This window comes from Pelophylax lessonae, assembly GCF_965119305.1.
Source record: "Pelophylax lessonae genome assembly, chromosome: 10".
Lineage (NCBI taxonomy): Eukaryota > Metazoa > Chordata > Amphibia > Anura > Ranidae > Pelophylax > Pelophylax lessonae.
Window position 1 is genome coordinate 54,538,437 of NC_138777.1, and position 22,816 is coordinate 54,561,252.

A 22,816-nucleotide genomic window follows, 5' to 3' on the forward strand; every position below is an offset into this window, starting at 1 on the left:
GACTAGAATTAGCGACCTGGCGCCTGGGGTGCCCTGCAGGAGGTGTCCTGTCCCTTTTGTGCCCCCACCTCCTCCCCGAGTGCACGGACTTCCGCGCCATCCGAAAATTGAGGCCCCAGCTTTTCGGCCTTCTTCTTTGAGATGAGAGAGGCTTCCAATGGGGAACTGGCGCCCTCTTGTGGTGGCCGGGAGTAATGACTGTTTCCACTGCCTGTTCTCAATGCGTTCCCATCTCCTTCCCAAGAGGAGATGAGAGGGAAGTTTTTGCAGGCTTCATCTCCCTGTCCAGTTACCTTTGCTTAAAGGTAAGTGGACAAGGAGTGTGGTTATTATTATTAATTTATTTTTTAAATTAAAAAAAATAAATAAATAATAATTTTTTCTTTTTTTTTTTAATTATAAAAAAAAAATATTTATTTTTCTTTTTTTTTTCAATTATTAAAAAAAAATTATATATATATATATATATATATATATATATATATATATATATATATATTATCTTTTTTTTTTCCTCATCGCCATGCCACAGCCGAAGGCCCCTTTCACATGGGCTGTCTGATCAGGTCCGCCTGTCAGTTTTTCAGGCAGACCTGATCTGACCCTTCATTCTCCTCTATGGAGCAGTAATCTGCCTCCATCTGATCCTGTTCGGCAAAAACAGACAGATGGTGGTTCTATTTTCTATCCATCCCGTGGATTGGATCAGATGGCATCGGATGGAAAGAGACAGACAGTCTGTTTCCATCCAATTGCACTATAGAGGAGAGTGGGGTTCTAGTCGTATTAATATGTAAATTTAGTATCCGTTTTATTAAATAAAGCTTGGTTGTTAGTTTTAAAAAAAAAAAAACTGGCTCCTAACTTTTTTAGCTGGCTCCTAGATTTCAGGCAAATTTGTCAAGCCCTGCATGAAGATAAAAAAAACCTTCTGACTTTACCACTCCTTTAATGACCCAGCCTTAGCCCATAATAACTAGAGATACACAGAGATACTCTCGGTTTGAAGCAAAATTCTTACAATGTACAAAACAAATACACATTTTAACGACAACCAACCTTTTGAAAATAACTAATGAAAAATGCTAAACCTTACCAAAAAAAAAAAAAAAAAAAAAGGTCCCTTTTCCTGCGACAGCAACTACATTTTCAACAATGAGACATATTTTTGGCCAAGTAGTGCTTTGTCATGTCTCCAGACTTCTGTATAGAACTCAAATTTATTACAAATGTCTACAGAACACAGCAGAATAGGATTACCTTCCCATAATGCTGGGGTCACAGCAGGCTCCAGACAGTCTGAAATGGACAGAGTTTTCTTCCAACAGCAGAAAACAGCATTGATGGGTTTATAATGCAGTGTCCATGATATATGTGAAAGGACTGATAAAATAGCGGTGTTCTAAAACATATTCCCATAATGGAACTTCAGTCTTCATTTGCTGGCTAATGTAAAATCTACATGAAAACAGCTCGTCTGTCATAAATATTTCATCTTCGATGTGTCTGTTCAGAAGATAATAACTCAATACAATACAGATAACTGTACGGCAAATGGCAAACTATATTTTAATGATCCATTTTAAAGAGATCTTGTATTGCTACTTTATATGATTTATACATTTTATTAGTATACAGTGCAGTGGTTGATAATAGAAATACAGGCATACCCCACTTTTAAGTACACAATGGGACCGGAGCATGTATGTAAAACGAAAATGTACTTAACCACTTGCCGACCGCCGCACGACTATCTACGTCGGCGGTCAGCCCCTCACAGGCAAACTAACGTAGGGCTACGTTGCTTGCTTGTGAGGGTCTAGGGAGCGAGCGCGCGCCCCCCGGGGCGCGCTCCCGCTCCCGCGTGGTCACGGACCCCCCCGCGCGTGTGACCAGCGGACCCGATGTCCGCCGGTCACTCGGCGATCGGCGGGGGAGAGGGAGAATGTCAGGCAGCTTGTGTAAACAAACTGCCTGTCATTCTCCTCGCTGCAAAGACACTGATAAAACGGATCTGGTATGTAGATCCGTTGATCAGTGTCCTTACAGCTAGAGCCACAGCCAATCACAGTAGAAACCACGCCCCTAGGGACACACACAGCCCCTCCCTTCCAAATAAAGTTAACCCCTTCACTACCAGTGTATTTTTACAGTAACAGTGCATATGTATAGCACTGATTACTGTAGAAATGTCACTGGTAACCCCAAAAGTGTCAAAAATGTCAGTCAAGGGTCCGATCTGTCCGCCGCAATGTCGCAGTACCGCAAAAAAAAAAAATCGCAGATCGCCGCCATTACGCGTTAAAAAAAAAAACAACAAAAATGACAAAAATCTTTCCCTTTGTTAGTAAACGCGATAACTTTTGCGCAAACCAATCAAAATACGCTTTTTGCGATTTTTTTTACCAAACATAGGTAGCATAAAATAAATTGGCCGAAAATTTTTAAAAATTTTGATTTTTACATTTTTTTTGGGGGAATTTCATATAAAAAAATGTGAAAAATATTGCTATTTTTGCAAAATTGACGCTCTTTTTTTGTTTATAGCGCGTGATCAAAAAATCGCACAGGTGATCAAATACCACCAAAAGAAAGCTCTGTTTGTGGGAAAAAAAGGACGTCAAATTCGTTTAGGTACAGCGTCGCACGACCGCGCAATTGTGCGTTAAATTCACGCAGTGCCGAATCGCAAAATACCCCCTGGTCGGAATGGGGGTAAAATCTTCCGGGGCTTAAGTGGTTAAAGCGGAGTTCCACCCAGTGAACTTTTTTTTTAAATAAAAATACCCCCGGGACAGTCAGGGCTAGTGCATTCCACAATGGATAGCCTCTGAACTGTCCCGGGTTGCACTTAACTTTTAGAAGAAATACTTACCTTGAAAATGTATCGTCCAGCGCTGCCATCTCAGGTGTGGGCAGCTTGAAGCCAGCGCGATCCTCTTCTGTGTCCTCTTCCGTCTTCTTCGGTCCCATGATGCACTGAACCGGCCCCGCCGTCACTTCCGGGGCTGCAGCGTCATCCCTGCACAGCTTCTGGGCATGCCCAGAAGCTGTTTAGCAAGGTATGACGGCGCTTGCTTCGGAACTGACGTCGGCGCCGGTGCAGGCGCATTGATTCCTGGGAGCGATGACGTTCATCTCCCAGGAATCATTGCATGCCAGGAAGTGACGAATCGCCGTGGCCGCCGAGGGGAGGAAGAGGAAGTAAGTTAAGTATATTTTCTTCTAAACGAGGTAAGTAAAAAAAAAAAAAAATTGCGATTATCCATTTGTTTTTCAGGTGACCCGGAGCAAGAAGATGGAGGTAAGTATAATTTTAGGGTGGAACTCCACTTTAAAGTGAAGCAATACCTTTTTTCACTTCTCAATGCATATAAATACACTAACTCTATGGGAAATCTTGGTCAGCTTGACATGGCAATGCTCCCAAACCATAAGTGACAAGCACACCAAACTTGGGGAGCACATTAAGGGGACCCAGGACTGACATGGTAGATTACCTAGGCAAGCTGTCCATTCACAAAATAGGATATGGTGTAGTCCTTTCAGTGCTCTCTACGTTTGGTGTCCCTGTCACTTATGGTTTAGGAGCAGTGCCATGTCAAGCAGACCAAGATTTCCCATAGACGCCAATGTGAGACAGGGAGCAGTGTCATGTCAAGCTGACCAAGCGGTGTTCGTACTCGCGAGTGTACGTAAAGTGAGTGTACGTAAAATGGGGTATGCCTGTAATAATAATAATTTCAGGGAGTCCACTGGGTAACAACAAAATCCCGCACTTCAATGCTGTTTATAGTAACTCAATTCAGAGCTTTGCAGATCTTAACCAGTTGCCGATCGCCCACCGTAATATTACTGCGGCAGGGCGGCTCGGCTGCGTCCAGCCACGCAGTACTACGTGACTGGAGTGCATGTGGCTTCGGCGGCGCGATTGCCACTGCCCTCCCGCAATCGTCCGGGAAACCGAGAGAAGACCCGCCTGCTTATGTAAACAAAGCAGGCGGATCTTCTCTCAGACAGGCAGGGACAGATCATCAGTTTCAGCTAAGCTGGACCCCCGATCTCTCTGTGCCTGTCACAGAACTCCCCCCCCCCCCCCTCACACACAGTCAGTAAGCACATTAGGCATAAATTTAACCCCTTTGATCACCCCCAGTATTAACCCCTTCCCTGCCAGTGTCATTTATACAGTAACAGTGCATATTATTTAGCACTGATTACTGTATTAGTGTCACTGGTCCCCAAAAATGTCAAAAATGTCAGTTAGGGGTCCGTTCTGTCCGCTGCAATGTCGCAGTCCCGCTAAAAATCGCAGATCGCCACCATTACTAATAAAAAAATCCAAAAATCTATCCCGTATTTTTTAAACTCTAAAAAATTTGCGCAAACCAATTAAAATACGCTTTTTGGGGTTTTTTTTTTACCAAAAATATGTAGCAGAATACAAATTGGCCTAACCTGATAAAAAAATTAATTTTTTTTAAAATGTTTTTATTGCGAATGTTTTATAGCAGAAAGTAAAAAATAGTGTTTTTTTTTCAAAATTGTCGCCTTTTTATGTTTATAGCGCAAAATCTAAAAACTGCAGAGGTGATCAAATACCACCAAAATAAAGCTCTAGTTGTGGGAAAATAAGGACATCAATTGTATTTGGGTACAGCATCGCACAACCGCGCAATTTTCCGTTAAAGTAGCGCAGTGCCGAATCGCAAAAAATGGCCTGGTCATTAAGGGGGTAAAACCTTCCGGGGCTGAAGTGGTTAAGACTTTTTTTTTTTTCCAGAATGCAATCACAGACTTCATACTACTCTGAGCACAGGTTTACTTTACGATGACCCTTTTGTATTAGTGTGTATGGCCTATAAATTGAAAACATCTCAGGGCCCACGGTACAATTAATTTAGCACTGATACATTGAGGCTGATAAAGTAAAGGAGTTGAGAACGTTCTTAAAGCGGAGTTCCAGCCATTCACTCACCTGTCCAACGGTCCAGCGATGCGGCCGCCCGAAGCCTCGATCCTCTCCCTCGGCGCCGGCATCACTGCTGTGGGCACCTGGCTGTGACAGTTTGCGGCTTCACAGCCGGGTACCCACTGCGCATGCGCGAGTCGCGCTGCGCGCCGTGATTGGCCGGCAATCTTCTGGGACCTCTGACGTGTCCCAGAAGATTGCAGGGAGGGAGGGGGAGAGGAGAACTTCCGTTCAGGGCGCCGCGGCGCTCCGAGCGGAAGTGGGAGCGGGTACCTGTCAAAACTAGGTACCCGCTCCCCCCCCAAAAAAAAATGACATGCCAAATGTGGCATGTCAGGGGGTCAGGACTCCCTAAAGCAGAAGTTCCACTTTTGGGTGGAACTCCGCTTTAATTTGAATTATCCAGTCATGTGCAGATAAAATAATTCTACTGATCCCTGTACTCTGCATAACTTAGCCACTTGAAAACCAAGCCTTTTTTGGCGCTTTATGTTTACAAGTTTATATCAGTATTTTTTGCTAGAAAATTACTTATAACCCCCCAAACATCATACATTTTTTTTTTTTTTGCAGAGACCCTAGGGAATAAAATGGCGATCGTTGCAAGTTTTTATGTCACACAGTTTTTCAAACACAACTGTCTAGGAAAAAATACACTCTAATGAATTAAAAAAAATACCCACAACATATATTAGCCCCATTTTTTTGTATAATATGAAAGATGGTCTTAGGCCGAGAAAACAGATACCCAAGATGTCACTCCTTAAAACTGCGCACGCTCGTGGAATGGCGACAAACTAAGGTACCTAAAAATCTACATAAGCGTCCCGTTCACCTTACATGATGCTGTGGGGTGGCTATACAATGTTTTTATCCATTGGACCATCCTAGGACCTATTCCCACAGCCTCTATTGTATTCATCATGAATCCCCAGTCTACAATGTCAAATGCCTTTTCAGCATCAGTTGACAGGAATAGCGCTGGGGGTCCTCCACTTCTCATCTTTTGCACGAGGAACAAGGTTCTAATCCCATTATCCTTACCTTCCCTCTCTGGGACCAATCCTGTTTGGTCTGCATGGATCCAATCAGGCATCTACTCCTTTAGTGTGATAGCCAAAAGGTTTGCATATAGCTTTGTGTCTACATTTTACAGTGCTATTGGTCTATAACAGGGATCCCCAAACTACGCCCCTCCAGCTGTTGCGGAACTACACATCCCATGATACATTGTAAAACTCTGACATTCACAGACATGACTAGGCATGATGGGAATTATAGTTCCTGAACAACTGGAGGGCCATAGTTTGGAGATCTCTGGTCTATAACTAGAACACAAGGTGGTATCTTTCCCTTCTTTAGGTATTACTGTGATATGGGCCTCCAATGATTTCTTCCTCATCTCCTTTTCCTTTCCCTAGTCCATTCATGTATGTACATCATTTTGGTACGAGTCTTTAACCACTTAAGCCCCGGAGGATTTGTCTGCTCAAAGACCAGGGCCTATTTTGCAATTCGGCACTGCGTGAATGTAACGGACAATTGCGCGGTTGTGCGACGCTGTACCCAAATTAAATTGACGTCCTTTTTTTCCCACAAACAGAGCTTTCTTTTGGTGGTATTTGATCACCTGTGCAATTTTTACTTTTTGTGCTATAAACAAAAAAAGAGCAACAATTTTGAAAAAAACAACAATATTTTTCACCTTTTTTATATATGAAATTCTCAAAAAAAAAAAATATGTAAAAATCTAAATTTTTAAACATTTTAGGCCAGTTTGTTTTCTGCTACATATTTTTGGTAAAAAAAAAAAAAAAAAAAATTGCAATAAGCGGATTTTGATTGGTTTGCGCAAAAGTTATTGCGTTTACTAACTACGGGAAAGATTTTTTCATTTTTTTTTTTTTTAAACTAGTAATGGCGGTGATCTGCGATTTTTTTTGCGGGACTACGACATTGCGGCTGACAGATTGGACCCCTGACTGACATTTTTGACACTTTTGGGGTTACCAGTGACATTACTACAGTAATCAGTGCTATAAATATGCACTGGTACTGTAAAAATGACACTGGCAGGGACGGGGTTAACTTTATTAGTGATCAAGGGGTTAAGTGTGTCCCTAGGGGCGTGATTCTAACTGTGGGGGGCGTGGCTTGTGATGTAACCACAGAGACATACGATCCTACATAGCAGGATCGTATAGGCTCTGCAGTTACACCAGGGAGAATGACAGGCGGCTTTGTTTACATTAGCCGCCTGCCTTTCTCCCTCTCAAGCGGGAGATCGCGAGTGACCGGCGGACATCGGAGCCGCCGGTCACTCGCGCTGGGATGTCAGGGAACGAGCGGGGGCAGGAACGTGCCTCCTAAAGTTTCGTGGGCGAGTGACATACCGGTACGTCACTTTGCCTAGGAGGGGCTGACCGCCGCAGTATATGTACTTGCGGCGGTCGGCAAGTGGTTAAATCTTCTATAGTATCGAATCGTAAACCCATCTGGTCCTGGACCCCTTCCTGTAGCTGTGTTTTTTAATGCTACTTCAAACTCTTATTGTGTTATTAAGTCCTCTAAAATTTGCAATTTTTCAGCTGGTACTCTAGGAAGGTTTGCTTCTTTAATACATTCTTGTCATATTTGCATTCTTTTAAATTCTGCTTTCTGTGACCCTTTTTGTCTCACCGAGTATAGAGAGCTATAATAACTTTGAAATACATCTGCTATTTTCGATGTCAAGTATATCATCTCCCCCTCATTTTTCATCTTTCCTATAAAACCCACAGATTTCTTTGTTTTTTAAACATTTTTGATAAATATTTCCCAGATTTGTTACCCCATTGGTACCTATCTTTGGCCACTCTATTGAATACCCTTCTTGTTTCCTGTTCCATTAAATCTTTCAGTTCTTCTACTTTTTAACCACTCCCCGCCCGCCCGCCCGCCCTATAGGCAAATGATGGCGGGAAGGTGGTTACATTATCCTGACCGGACGTCATATGACGGCAGCATGATAATGCGCTCTGCGCACCCCGGGGGGCACGCAGAGCGCCGATCGTTGCTGCGGTGTGTCACTCTGACACACCACATCTCCGATCTTGGTAAAGAGCCTACTGACGGGGGGGGGGGGGGGTCTGTGCTGGTAATCAGAGCATTGATTACCAGTGAAGACCCTTGGGGGGGGGGGGGATACCACTAGAACCACTAAGGATGCCCACCCATGACCCCAGGGATGCCCACCCATGACCCCAGGGATGCCCAGCATGGCCACCAGGGATGGCAATCAGGGTTCAGGGAGCCTGTCAGTGCCCTCCCCATCAGTGCTGCCCACCAGTGCCCATCATTGCCATCTATCAGTGCCATCCACCAGTGCCCATTATTGCCCAACAGTGCCGCCCATCAGTGCCCACCAATGCTGCATATCAGTGCTGCCTATCAGTGCCACATATCACTGCTGCATATTAGTGCTGCCCATCAGTGCTGCATATTAGTGCCACCCCATCAGTGCCTCCTCATCAGTGCCTCCTCATCAGTGCCTGTCAGTGCGGCCTCATCAGTGCAGGAAAAAAACGTATCTATTTACAAAATTTTATAACATACATAAACAAAAAAACTTTTTTTTTTTTTCCAAACCTTTCAGTCTTTTTTTATTTGTGTAGCAAAAAATAAAAAACTTACGGTGATCAAATACCACTAAAAGAAAGCTCTATTTGTGGGAAAAAAATGACATCAATTTGGTTTAGGTACAGTGTTGCATGACCGCGCAATTGTCATTCAAAATGCAACAGCGCTAAAAGCTGAAAATTGGCCTGGGCGGGAAGGGGGAAAAGTGGCCTATATTGAAGTGGTTAATGTTAGGGTGTGCTGTACTTCAAGGTCTACTGTCCTTTTATATAATTACTCTAACTCGCATATTTCCGTTATTAATGCTTTCATTCTACTTATCCTTTTCTTTTTAGCTGCAAATCGAGATCAAAATACCCCTAATATAAGCTTTATGCGCTCCCCAAAAGCCTGACCTCGGAAATCCCTGGGGTTTCATTAAACTCAAAATATGGCTGTAACTTTATTTATTCTACCTTCAACCTCCTTATCTTGTATCAGTTCCTCATTCAACCTCCAGGTGCCAATTGTATCCTGTTGATCTCCTATTTTCATGTTCATTGTTACAGGAGTGTGATCTGACAAGGATATTATTTCTACAGTTGTTTAACTACTGAGTCCAGCCATCTGTGGTCTACCATGATATAGTCCAGTCTAGAGTACGTCCCATGCACTGAGGAATAGAATGTATAGTCCTTCTTTACCCCTGGATGTTGTACTCTCCACCCGTCTACTATCTGGGATTGATATCATTTTTTCTTCACCAGCCTAAGTTGGCTATTTTCCCCAGTATTTCCTTCCCCAGTGCATGTGACGCACTATCTAACCTTGGATCCATGCAGAAATTAAAAATCACCCGCCAAAATCAGTTTACCTTTTTTTAAATTGACTAGCTTTCCCGTTACTTCCCTCAGATACCCTGTCAGGTTTTATTAGGGCAATATATTTGCCAGGGTACATTCCTCCTCTTGCAATCTACCCCTCAAAAACATTATATCGCTCTTCTGGGTCTACCATCCTTTCTTCCAAAGAAAACTTTACATTCTTTGCAAAACCTCCTATCCCTACCCCTTTTACTCTTTTCGTTGTGGAATCTCCATAATACTATATTGGGAAATATTTTGAGTACAGTCTTACATTTACATCATGGGAGATATAGGTCTCTATTAAGAAAGCTACATTGCAGAGTATTGTTTAATGTCTTTTAACCACTTAAGCCCCGGAAGATTTTACCCCCTTCCTGACCAGGCCCTATTTTGCGATTCGGCACTGCGTGACTTTAACGGACAATTGCGCGGTCGTGCGACACTGTACCCAAATTAAATGGACGTCCTTTTTTTCCCACAAACAGCACTTTCTTTTGGTGGTATTTGATCACCTGTGGGATTTTTACTTTTTGCGCTATAAACAAAAAAATAGCGTAAATTTTGAAAAAATAACAATATTTCTCACATTTTTGTATATGAAATTCCCCCCAAAAAAAAAGTAAAAATCTAAATTTTTTAACATTTTAGGCCAATTTGTTTTCTGCTACATATGTTTGGTAAAAAAAATTGCAATAAGCGTATTTTGATTGGTTTGCGCAAAAGTTATTGTGTTAACTAAGGGAAAGATTTTTGTCATTTTTATTTATTTTTTTAAAACGTGTAATGGTGGAGATCTGCGATTTTTTTTGCGGGACTGCGACATTGCGGCGGACAGATCGGAACCCTTGGCTGACATTTTTGACACTTTTGGGGGTACCAGTGACATTACTACAGTAATCAGTGCTATACATATGCACTGTTACTGTAAAAATGACAATGGCAAGGAAGGGGTTAACTTTATTAGTGATCAAGGGGTTAAGTGTGTCCCTAGGGGCGTGCTTCTTACTGTAAAGGGGTGTGGCTAGTGATGTAACCACAGAGACATACGATCCTACATAGCAGGACCGTATGATCTCTGCAGTTAGATCAGGGAGAATGACAGGCGGCTTTGTTTACATTAGCCGCCTGCCTTTCTCCCTCTCCACGGGGAGATCGCGTGTGACCGGCGGAGATCGGGTCCGCCGGTCACACGAGCGGACATGTTAGGGAACGAGCGGGGGCGGGAGCGTGCCTCCGGCGGCACATGCTCGCCCCTTAGAGGCTCACAGGCTATCGACATAGTAATAGGTCACTTTGCTTGTACGGGGCTGACCGCCGCAGTAAATAGTCGTGCGGCGGTCGGCAAGTGGTTAACACCTTATGTCTCTTTGCTGGAGCGTTTAATCCTCGTACGTTATAGGTTAAAAATGTAATGTTTTCATCTGGTCCTTATCTCTCCCCTCTCGTCCTCCTCTCCTTGCCTCTCATGGTTTCTTCTCTCCTGGTGAACCCAGGGGCTGAGGTACTCTGTTGAATTGAGGAGAGGAGGGACAAAGACAAAAAGGGGATTGGAGAAATAGGGATTCCATCACCTTTTGCAAAATAAACTTTTTTCCCTTGCCCTCCCTGCTCCCACTCATCCCTGACCTATCTCTGGTCTTTAAGTAGACGGTTTCTTCCTTCATTTTGTGTCTTCCCTACCTGTCTACTCTTCCAACATGGGGTGGTGCTCTGGCTAGTGCCAGAAGGTCTTCCTCCCCCTTCCTTTTGGGAAGGTAGTGCCCAGAGCCCACCAGATATTCAAAAGACCCATCCCTCGAACTACATATTATTACTTTTTCTATCCCTGCTCTCCCCTTTTACTCTTTCTATGCCTATTGTGGTGTCTATCAGCTTCATTCTACTTTCTTAAAAACCCCTTCTATAGTCTCTTAAGGGCTCTTTCACACGGTCCGCCTCCGTAGGCAGATCCGTGCTGCTCAGCGGGGATCGATCCGCGATCCCCGCTGAGCCGGAGGATGACAGCTCCGTCTCCGCTTGCAGTGCGGAGAGGGAGGTGTCACAGCCCCTGCTGCTCTCTATGGGGGATCAGATGAGAACAGACCGCATGTCCGCTCTCATCCGATCCAATCCGATCCGATCCCCTGGAAGGATGGAAAATAGGGTTTCCATCCGTCCGAATTTCACGGACAGGATCGCATGCGGATGGCAGCGGATGTCAGCAGACATGTCACCGCTGACATCCGCTGGTCCATAGGGCTGAATGGGGCATCTGATCAGATCCGCCTAAAAAACTGACAGGCGGATCTGATCGGACCGCCCGTGTGAAAGAGCCCTTAATTTCAAACTCTTCATTCATAGGTAGTTGTTGCTATTGCTCTTCTTCCAGCTGTGACTTTTCTCTCCTGTTGTACGATCATCCAGGGATATCTGGCAAAGGGAACTCAAGCTTTTTACAAAAGTCTCAGTTTAGCTGAGCGTCTGTTTTTTCCAGCCTACCAGGCAAGCTGGGAACCCCCAATTGTACTGCATATCATATTTACGCATATGTTCCAAGAGAGGTTTTAAGTTCTAAGTTCTTTCTTCTTTCCAATGTTTTAGGTGATAGATCAGAGAATATCTGTAGGATTCTGTCTTCATGTTTTATTGGAGATGCACCCCTCAGACTTTTCCATATCTGTGCTTTTTCCTCATAACAGTGGAACGTCACTATAACGTCTCTGGGGTCATCCTTTGCTACACTTTGTGGCTTTCTGATCCTATGAACTCTTTCTATCTTCAAGACCTCCGATACTGGTCTGCCTAAAGGTGGCCATACACCTGCCGAAATATCGGGCAAACTCATTTTCGAAAAACTAAAAATCGGCCCTGAGAGCAGACCATCGTGCCATCATGTAATGTCCGAATTTCAAACGATAAATCGTTCAATGGACATAAATGAATTCAGTTTGTCACATATACCTAGTGCAAATAGGTCGGCCGAGAAACGCATTAACCTTTCAATTTATCGTTCGTTTATTGATCGGCCGGCAGATTTCAAAACTGTTCCTTCGATTTTTCGGCTCTGAAAAGTTGAAAACGATTTTCTATTTGTGTCCATTATCTGGAGGAAAAACGGTTTGGACCAAATGACAGATTTCCGAACGATTTTTCGGCAGGTGTATGGCCAGCTTAACAGTGGGCTGAATACCTTCTTCATTCTGTTTCGGTTTTTCTGGTCTATTTTGTAAGCAATGTCCCTGTGTTCAACTTCTAATGCTTCACTTCCTCTCTTAATTCCCTTATCTCTTGAGTATGAGAGTCCAGTCCCTTTTCTGTATCTTCCACTCATTTCAAAATCTGGCCCAGGTCTTTATGGAGTGTCACCATATCAGTTTTCAGTAATAGCTCTAATTTTGAGAACATTATCCGCCATTTCTATTTTGGTTGGCAACTGGGTTTTAAAAACATGTTCTTTCACGAGTCCTGCCTTTGTGTCACTTTCAATCACTTTCAATCTCTAGATTTACTTTTGATTGGTTAAGCATACTCTTCTCAAGTGCTGTCTTGTTCTGTCCATTTTTGTAAGTTTCTGGTCCTGGTTTCCCCTGGGCCCCCAGCTGTTTTTCAGTAGTTGGTTTCCTGGTATTCCCTTCATGGCCCAGGGCTAGCACTTATTTTTGGTGACTTTGCAGTCCCGCCTCCTTTAACCGATTTCCCCTCATCATCTATTTCCACCTATGAGCTTCTTTAAGTATATGTGGGCGATTGGTCTATCCGACCAAATACAGCGCTTGCTTAATGTTATCTCTAAACCAACACTCAAGTGATTGTAAAGTGCAATAGTGTTAAATACAATTCCACAAATAATAGTAATTAATAGAAATAAATATAAAATGGTATAAATTTCGGATCAATATCAGTTGCTGTGGGTAAAAACGTGAATATATCTTGAAAAAATGGTGGTTAAAATTATAAATAGTGATGTGTGATAATAAATATGAATAGTGCTTGGTGTCCTTTAAAAATATAATAATTATCCAAAGTTCATACAAAGTGCTCCTGTTCAAACTTGATAAATAAAATCTCAGCTGTTCCTTGTCCCAAATAGGTAATATGGTCGGGTCACTTACCAGATGATGTAGGTACTGAATGCCGTACGGCACCAGAACCAATCAGGCTTAGTAAGCCCCCTGGGCTCAACGGATCTCCTCGAGATGTTATCCCATGGGATGGCAACAATCGTAGTAAACGATCCGGTTCGATATGTGGGAGAGAGAAGGATGCTCCAAATAGTGCAGTATTGAAATAAAGGTATTTTATTTACCCTAATAGGGTTTTCAGCATTTAAAATTGTTCCAGACGTTTAGCATTGGTGGTCAGCGGTGCGGCGCAGGCTGCACGTCCTCTCGGAACTAGCTTCCGGCTTGTGGTCCAACCAACGTAACGTACCCATGCTATGCATTCCAAGTTAACGCGTTTCGTCACTTCCGGTGACGTCTTCAGAGCTCTTTAAGTTCTTTAAGTATATGACTGAGGGTGTTCGGTAGATGTATTTTTCCTTTAAAACAGGTAGAGAAAACTTGCCCCCAGTAAGTCCAGGGTTTATATAATAGCGTCAGGGAAGTAAGTAGCGAGTGACTCACCACTCCTGCTGAATAAGGGAGTGCTGCTTTAAATAGATATCCTTCTCCTTCCTTTACAATAGACAGCCTGTTATTTTGCGGATGGCTGGCCTCTCCCCTCCAGCAGCTCCCACAGTACTCCCTGCCAGTTCCTCAGGTGTTCAGACTCAGGAGGTCAGCGACTTGTGCCAAGTGTGACCGGGGACAGCCGATTACTATCGAGTCCCGCCGGAAATTCCTGAGTCTCCCCGCAGTCCTTCGGTCTCTGCGTCTCACGTCAGCAGTCCATCCTCTCTCTTACTCTTCTCCCCACGAGGCTCCGGTCTCTATCAGTCACAGCCGCCAGGGGTCCGCCGATTTAGCCCTCCTCTGTTGCCATCCTCGTTGTCCCAGGTGACAGAGTCACTTAACCACCACCTCCGGCCAGCCTCATACCACAGGGGATTTAAGGCTAGCTCCTGCTTTACATGTGTGGGATAGGGTCTCTTGGCATTCCTAGCATGAACTCTGTGCTGGCGCCATCATCAGGCTCCTTCCCCCAACAAAGCCAAAACCTTAAACTTGTTTTTGTGTTCCTTAAACCATTCTTGAAATTGTAAGACCAGGTCACCATGTTCCATTGCTCAATTGTCCAGTACTGATGCTCATCTGCCCACTGTAAACACTTAAGGCTGTGGACATGGGTCAGCATGGGCATCCTGACTAGTCTGCGGGTATGCAGCCCAATACACAGCAAACTGCGATGCATTGTGTGTTATGACACCTTTCTATCAGAACCAGCATTAGCTTTTTCAGTAATTTGAGCTACAGTAGAGATTTTATTGTAACAGGTTACATCGTCCAGCCTTTGCCACCCATGTGCATCAATGACCCTTGGCCACCCATGACCCTGTTGCTGGTTCACCAATTTTCCTTCTTTAGACCACTGCAGGCCAGGAACATCCCACAAGAGCTGCAGTTTTGGATTCGCTTTGAGCCAATTCTCTAGCCACGACAATTTGGCCCTTGCCCATTTTTTTCTGCTTTCAACACATTTCAACTTTGGGGACATTATGTTCACTTGCTGCTGCTTAATCTATCCCATTCACTTTCAGATGTCATTGTAATGAGGTAATCAATGTTATCTACTTTACCTGTCAGTAGTTATATTGTTATGGCTGATCAGTGTTTAGTATACAGCACTGTGTTCTGGCAGTGGTACGGCGACTTCTTCTCTCCTGTCAAAACAAAATCAAGTTGGACTGAGTGTTTCTCAACCATTCACAGAAAGCCTTGTGGTTGTTTTATTAAATTATTGAATACAAGGCTTAGGTGGCCGCTGGTGCTGAAGGATTTGGGAGGGGGGGGGGGGTGTGGGCAGGCCCTTCCAGGTCCGCACTTACCCTATGGGTGGAGACCTCCACTGGTCACAGCTTCCCTGGTGCCCGGCGCCTCAGCTTCTGTGTTGATACGGTCGTCTTTCCAGGTTCTGAGTCTTCGGCCTCCTGTCCTGATTGGCCGGGGTGGGAAGCCAATGGCGAATGTTGATTTGCTGGTATCGCATGGTGGGAGGGTTCAGGGAGTAGTGCTCTGCGCCCCGAGGACAACATAAACAGGCTGATTGGGGCCTTGGACTCTGGTCACATGCTTGTGAGGGGGTGACGGACAGGGTGAGATCTGTTGGTCCGGCATCCCGCACACTGCAGATTATGCAGGCTTAGGGGGCCGCACCCCTTGTGGACCGGCCGCCACTGCAAGGCTTTCTCTGATAGGCTCCTGTGTAGATCATAAAGTCATCTACCCACCTCTCTACCTCAGCCAATCAGAGGAAGCTTTGTATTAATTGATAAAGATACAAGGCTTTCTGTGAATGGCTGATAGGAATTTTGTTCCGGCAGCAGAAACGTACCATTTCCAGAACACAGCACTGTATACTGTACATAGCTGATGCTACATACAGTTACTATATCTCTGACAGGGGCTAAAGCAGGGCTTGACAAATTTGCCTGAAATCTAGGAGCCAGCTAAAAAAGTTAGGAGCCAGTTTTTTTTTTTTTAAACTAACAACCAAGCTTTATTTAATAAAATGGATACTAAATTTACACATAAATACCACTAGAACCCCACTCTCCTCTATAGCACAATTGGATGGAAACAGACTGTCGGTCTCCTTCCATCCGATGCCATCTGATCCGATCCACAGGATGGATAGAAAATAGAACCACCATCCGTCTGTTTTTGGCGGACAGGATCAGATGGCGGCAGATTACTGCTCCATAGAGGAGAATGAAGGGTCCGATCAGGTCTGCCTGAAAAACTGACAGGCGGACCTGATCAGACACCCCGTGTGAAAGGGGCCTTCGGCTGTGGCTGTGGCATGGCGATGAGGGAAAAAAAAAAAGATTATATAGCCGGGGCCTCAATTTTCGGACAGCGCAGAAGTCCGTGCACTCAGGGAGGAGGTGGGGGCACAAAAGGGACAGGACACCTCCTGCAGGGCACCCCAGGCGCCAGGTCACTAATTCTAGTCGCAAATGCGACCTGGTGCCCGGGGTTTGTTGAGCCCTGGGCTACAGGAAATAGTTTGTATGGGACAGCGTGGTTCGAGAGAACTATGTAAAATTGAAAGTAAACCTGGAGTTAGGCTTTAAAAGGCTTAGGCCCCTTTCACACATACAGTCCGTTCAGTTCATCAGTTCAGTCACGTCAAAATGTATCAGTTTTTTATCCGTTTACATCCACTACCAATGCAAAAAACGGATGAAAAACTGACCGTTTGTCCATTTACATCCATTTTTCGTCCGATCCGTTTTTTTGACGGCTGAAAAATAGGGCATTCATCCGTTCCAAAAACGGACATTGACGGAATCGGAAGACGACGGATGATCATCCGTTTTTACATAGAGATGCATTGATGTCTGTTTTTCATCCGTCAACGGATGGATGAAAAACGGACAAACAGACCGTATGTGTGAAAGGGGCCTTACTCCACCTTTATGACCATGTTACATTTTAAATTTGAGATATAACATGGTGCCTAGCGGACTCTCCCACTGCCAAAACCCCCCCCCCCCATTCTCCGACAGGGGGAGTGTGGATGTTCTACTCCCCCACAGCAACTGTAAAGCCTACTATAGACCGATCAAAATTTGGCTTATTTAACAGTACAACCAGCCTGTCAGGTTATTTAATACAATACGTCAGGATAACCTCCCACTGTCAGAATACAATACTGCAGCCGAAGGGATTCCCACATCAACACTGACTGTGTTGATGGGGGAAATTAAGCAATTTTCTTTCCTTTAACCCGTGGCTGAAAGAAAGAAAATGTCATCATCTACAGACAGTCAGAATGTAAGATTGGCACAGCTGTGTGTGACTCCGCCAGCACAGCCACACCATTCCTTCACAGAGATCTGTAATCATTAAAGTACAAGTCCCAGTTCATTATTGCACTAGAAGTCCCATTTGTTCCACAGCAAATGGACTTAAAGCACTTGATGGAACATAAGCGTGGTGATCACCGTACTTGGATTCTATTGACATTTCCTTCAGCTCTCTAACAGGGATGGGCTCAAGCATGTTCAACAATGAGTCCGAACTCACATGAGCAATGAAGTTGGCACTGTGGGCAGCCAATTAAAGCAGCTAAGGCATTCCCTGCCCCACAGGCGCATACATGCACGCCCCTTGTACATATGATGTTGGGGGTGGGGAATGCCTCAGACACTTATGATTGGCTGTCCGCAGTTACAGCTTCCTGACGGGGTAACTTATGCAGGTTCAGATTTTTGTCTGAACACGCCTAAGCTCATCCCTACTCTCTGATATTCTGCACCTCGGTATGAGCAGGTACCTGGAGGAAGAGTCTGCAGGAGTCTGTGCATTGCACCCACCAGTCACTGATCATGGTTAAAAGTTCTAAAGGCTCATTTAAAAAAATAAATAAATTACGAGGTATCTACAGTGCCTTGCAAAAGTATTCGGCCCCCTTGAACTTTTCGACCTTTTGCCACATTTCAGGCTTCAAACAAAGATATAAAACTATAATTTTTTGTGAAGAATCTACAACAAGTGGGACACAATCATTAAGTGGAACGAAATTTATTGGATATTTCAAACTTTTTTAACAAATAAAAAACTGACAAATTGGGCGTGCAAAATATTTCAGCCCCCTTAAGTTAATACTTTGTAGCGCCACCTTTTGCTGCGATTACAGCTGTAAGTCGCTTGGGGTATGTCTCTATCAGTTTTGCACAACGAGAGACTGAAATGTTTGCCCATTCCTCCTTGCAAAACAGCTCGCGCTCAGTGAGGTTGGATGGAGAGCGTTTGTGAACAGCAGTTTTCAGTTCTTTCCACAGATTCTCGATTGGATTCAGGTCTGGACTTTGACTTACCCATTCTAACACCTGGATATGTTTATTTGTGAACCATTCCATTGTAGATTTTGCTTTAGGTTTTGGATCATTGTCTTGTTGGAAGACAAATCTCCGTCCCAGTCTCAGGTCTTTTGCAGACTCCATCAGTTTTTCTTCCAGAATGGTCCTGTATTTGGCTCCATCCATCTTCTCATCAATTTTAACCATCTTCCCTGTCCCTGCTGAAGAAAAGCAGGCCCAAACCATGATGCTGCCACCTCCATGTTTGACAGTGGGGATGGTGTGTTCAGGGTGATGAGCTGTGTTGCTTTTACGCCAATCATAACGTTTTGCATTGTTGCCAAAAAGTTTGATTTTGGTTTCATCTGACCAGAGCACCTTCTTCCACATGTTTGGTGTCTCCCAGGTGGCTTGTGGCAAACTTTAAACAACACTTTTTATGGATATCTTTAAGAAATGGCTTTCTTCTTGCCACTCTTCCATAAAGGCCAGATTTGTGCAGTATACGACTGATTGTTGTCCTATGGACAGAGTCTCCCACCTCAGTTGTAGATCTCTGCAGTTCATCCAGAGTGATCATGGGCCTCTTGGCTGCATCTCTGATCAGTCTTCTCCTTGTATGAGCTGAAAGTTTAGAGGGACGGCCAGGTCTTCGTAGATTTGCAGTGGTCTGATACTCCTTCCATTTCAATATTATCGCTTGCACAGTGCTCCTTGGGATGTTTAAAGCTTGGGAAATCTTTTTGTATCCAAATCCGGCTTTAAACTTCTCCACAACAGTATCTCGGACCTGCCTGGTGTGTTCCTTGTTCTTCATGATGCTCTCTGTGCTTTAAACGGACCTCTGAGACTATCACAGTGCAGGTGCATTTATACAGAGACTTGATTACACACAGGTGGATTCTATTTATCATCATTAGTCATTTAGGTCAACATTGGATCATTCAGAGATCCTCACTGAACTTCTGGAGAGAGTTTGCTGCACTGAAAGTAAAGGGGCTGAATAATTTTGCACGCCCAATTTTTCAGTTTTTTATTTGTTAACAAAGTTTGAAATATCCAATAAATTTCGTTCCACTTAATGATTGTGTCCCACTTGTTGTTGATTCTTCACAAAAAAATTACAGTTTTATATCTTTATGTTTGAAGCCTGAAATGTGGCAAGAGGTCGAAAAGTTCAAGGGGCTGAATACTTTCGCAGGGCACTGTGTATATATATATATATATATATATATATATATATACACACACACACGTGTGTATATACCAAACAATATGTCTGGCAGAAATCCAATACAGCTCACCATCCAAATAACACCAAAAAGCATGGAGGAGGTAATATCCTGGTATGGGGGTGTTTCTCTGCAGCAGGGACTGGAGGACTTGTCAGGATAGAAGAAGAATGGATGGGGCGAAATACCTTCAAATTCTTGAGGAAAATCTGCTGCCCTCTGCCAGAAAGTTGTCAATGGCAAAAAGGTTTACCTTCCAACATGACAACGACCCTAAGCACACAGCAAAAATGACCACACAGTGGTTGAAGAAGAAAAAGGTGAATGTCTTTGCATGGCCTAGTCACAGACCAGACTTAAATCTCATTGGAAAATCTGTGGAATGCCTTGAAGATTGAAGTCCACAAACGGTCACCATCAAATTTAACTGAATTTGAGCAGCTCTGCAAAGAAGAGTGGGTAAATATTGCAAGGTCTTGATGTGCAAAGTTAGTAGAGACAAATCCCAACAGACTAAAGACTGCATTTAACCACTTTACCACCGGAGGATTTTGCTGTCTTACGTCCAGGCCACTTTTTGCGATTTGGCGCTGTGCGACTTTAACTGACAATTGCGCGGTCGTGCGACGCCGTACCCAAAATGTCCTTTTTTTTCCCACAAACAGAGCTTTCTTTTGGTGGTATTTGATCACCTGTGCGATTTTTACTTTTTGCGCTATAAACAACAAAAGAGCGTTTATTTTGAAAAAATAACAATATTTTTCACATTTTTTATGTGAAATTCCCCCCCAAAAAAAATTTAAAAATCACATTTTTTTTTAATTTTTGGCCAATTTGTTTTCTGCTACCTATGTTTGGTAAAAAAAAAATCACAATAAGCGTATTTTGATTGGTTTGCGCAAAAGTTATTGCGTTTACTAACTAAGGGAAAGATTTCTGTCATTTTTGGTGTTTTTTTTTTTTTTAACGAGTAATGGCAGCGACCTTTTTTTTTTTTTGCGGGACTGCGACATTGCGGCGGACAGATCGGACCCTTGACTGACATTTTTGACACTTTTGGGGGTACCAGTGACATTACTACAGTAATCAGTGCTATAAATATGCACTGTTACTGTAAAAATGACACTGGCAGGAAAGGGGTTAATTATATTGGAGAGGGAGGGGTTAATGTATGCCTGGTGCTTACTGACGTGTGTGGGGGGAGGTGACTGAGTGACACAGGGACAGATCACAGGTTCAGCTATGCTAAACACTCCGATCTGTCACTCCCTGTCACTTAGGAGATCCGCCCGCTCTGTTTACACAGGCGGGCGGATCTCCAAACTAGATTCCCCGACGATCGGGGAAGAGTGACGGCGATCTTTCTGGGGTGTGGTCAGTATACATTCTGTGTACAGAACAGCTCCAGATTGCCATATTACATTGTATATTACATTGTATATTACATTGTATATTACAGAGCTGCAGGTTGAAAAGGAAAGGTCATTTTTAATTACAATATGACTTGTGTCCCAATTGTATACGCTATATTATTTTTCTCCCCCACGAAAGTAGAGTCATCCTTTAAGCTGGTCATACGTTCTACAATTTTCTTGTCCAATTTCTTTTAGATTTAAGCCCCATACAAACGTACCGATTGTCGGCCGTAAATACTCGCCCGACGACCGATCGGCCGATTGTAGGCTTGTTAGCATGATGCTTCCGACAGCGGACAGCGCATTTTCGGCCGAACAGAATCTGTCGTGCAGGCATTAAAATTTTTGTTGGCCAACACCAGAACGGCCGATTGTTCCTCAGTCAGTACAGATTTCGGCCGACAGACAGCAGATTAGCAAGACTGGGCATGCTCAGAAAAGAAAAAACACACGGAAAGTTAACCATCACATGACATCACTTCTGTAGTCGGCTGTTGTTGGCCGACAAAATTTGTGTGCAGTCTTTTGCAGTTTTCAACCGACAGGACAGCACCGGACAAAAGACGGCCGATCGTTCGGCCGACGATCAGTACGTGTGTACGGGGCTATACCTTCAACTATGTAGTGCAAGGGCCTGCTGTATTGCATACAAATTGAAAGGTTTGCTCTCATATTATATGGATTTGGTAAATCTAAAAGGAAAATTGCAAAATGTATGGCCAGGCTTAGGAAGAGATCTGGAATCAAGACTGAGGAGACAATTACATTTTATTTTTGCTTGGATATTGAGCAAACATAATCAAAGCATGCTCTATGGCAGAGATCTGCAAACTGTAGCCCTCCAGATGTTGCAGAACTACAAGTCCCATCATGCCTCTGCCTCTGGGTGTCATGCTTGTGGCTGTCAAAGTCTTGCAATGCCTCATGGGACATGTAGTTCTGCAACATCTGGAGGGCCACAGTTTGCATATCCCTGCTCTATAGGATGACTGACATCTATTCAAAGCAGGTCTGCTTTTAAAGGGTCAGACCACCCAATATTTCAGTGATAGGCGGAGCCTGGTGGGCATTTTTTAAATGTCTTGGATTCTTCAACAAGGTGTCAGTCGGGAGTGGGAGAGCGCCCCTCTGAGGGTCACAGCGGGTGTGCAGAGCCAGGAACTGTGCAATGACATCCCACCCAGACACTGCCAGGTGCGCCAACTCTCCGGAACCCACCAATCACCGAGATGTCCCCCCTTCCCCCATACAGACAGCAATGCAATGAATGGCGGGGGAAGGAAGCTTTACTCACCGAACGTATGAATGACAGCAGCGTGATTCCGGGCCAAGACAGCTCTATACACGGAGCAGGGCGAGCATCACTCTATGGACTCCCCCGCTGTCTATTCTCATCTCTCCGGCTGGGTATTGATGAGTGATCGGTAATAATAATTGATGAGCGATCGGTAATAATAATAATGGCACACAGTGAGAGGAGGAGATCCTGCAAGTCACAGCGGTTAGGGTGCAGCCCATTGAAGGCCGGGCAATATTTATTTACGGAAGCTGAACTCACTGCTGCTACTGGAGGATGCAGATTGTTTTGCTTGCAGAGATGACAGAAGAATTGCCATAGGCTGAGCCCTGGAGGGGGCGTAGACGGAGAATGTAACGCTGCCTGTCATTGGCACAGGAAAACCTCTTCCTATTGGTTTATCTGTCCTAGATCTCTACTGGCTGCGGCTGACAGCTTGCTCTGCTCATGCTCATTGCTTCTCTGCAGTCATTGTTTGTATCCGAACAGAGCG

The 22,816-nt window shown here is 44.1% G+C and overlaps 1 protein-coding gene across 1 annotated transcript in view; it reads right to left on the reverse strand.

The window, feature by feature from the left end:
• TCP11L1 (t-complex 11 like 1) overlaps positions 1 to 22,332 on the reverse strand; it is a 65,679-nt gene extending 43,347 nt beyond the window's left edge. The window contains exon 1 of the mRNA XM_082270560.1: positions 22,321 to 22,332. The gene's annotated coding sequence lies outside the window, so the exon portion shown is untranslated. The remainder of the gene's footprint in view (positions 1 to 22,320) is intronic.
• Between the last annotated feature and the right edge of the window lie 484 nt (positions 22,333 to 22,816).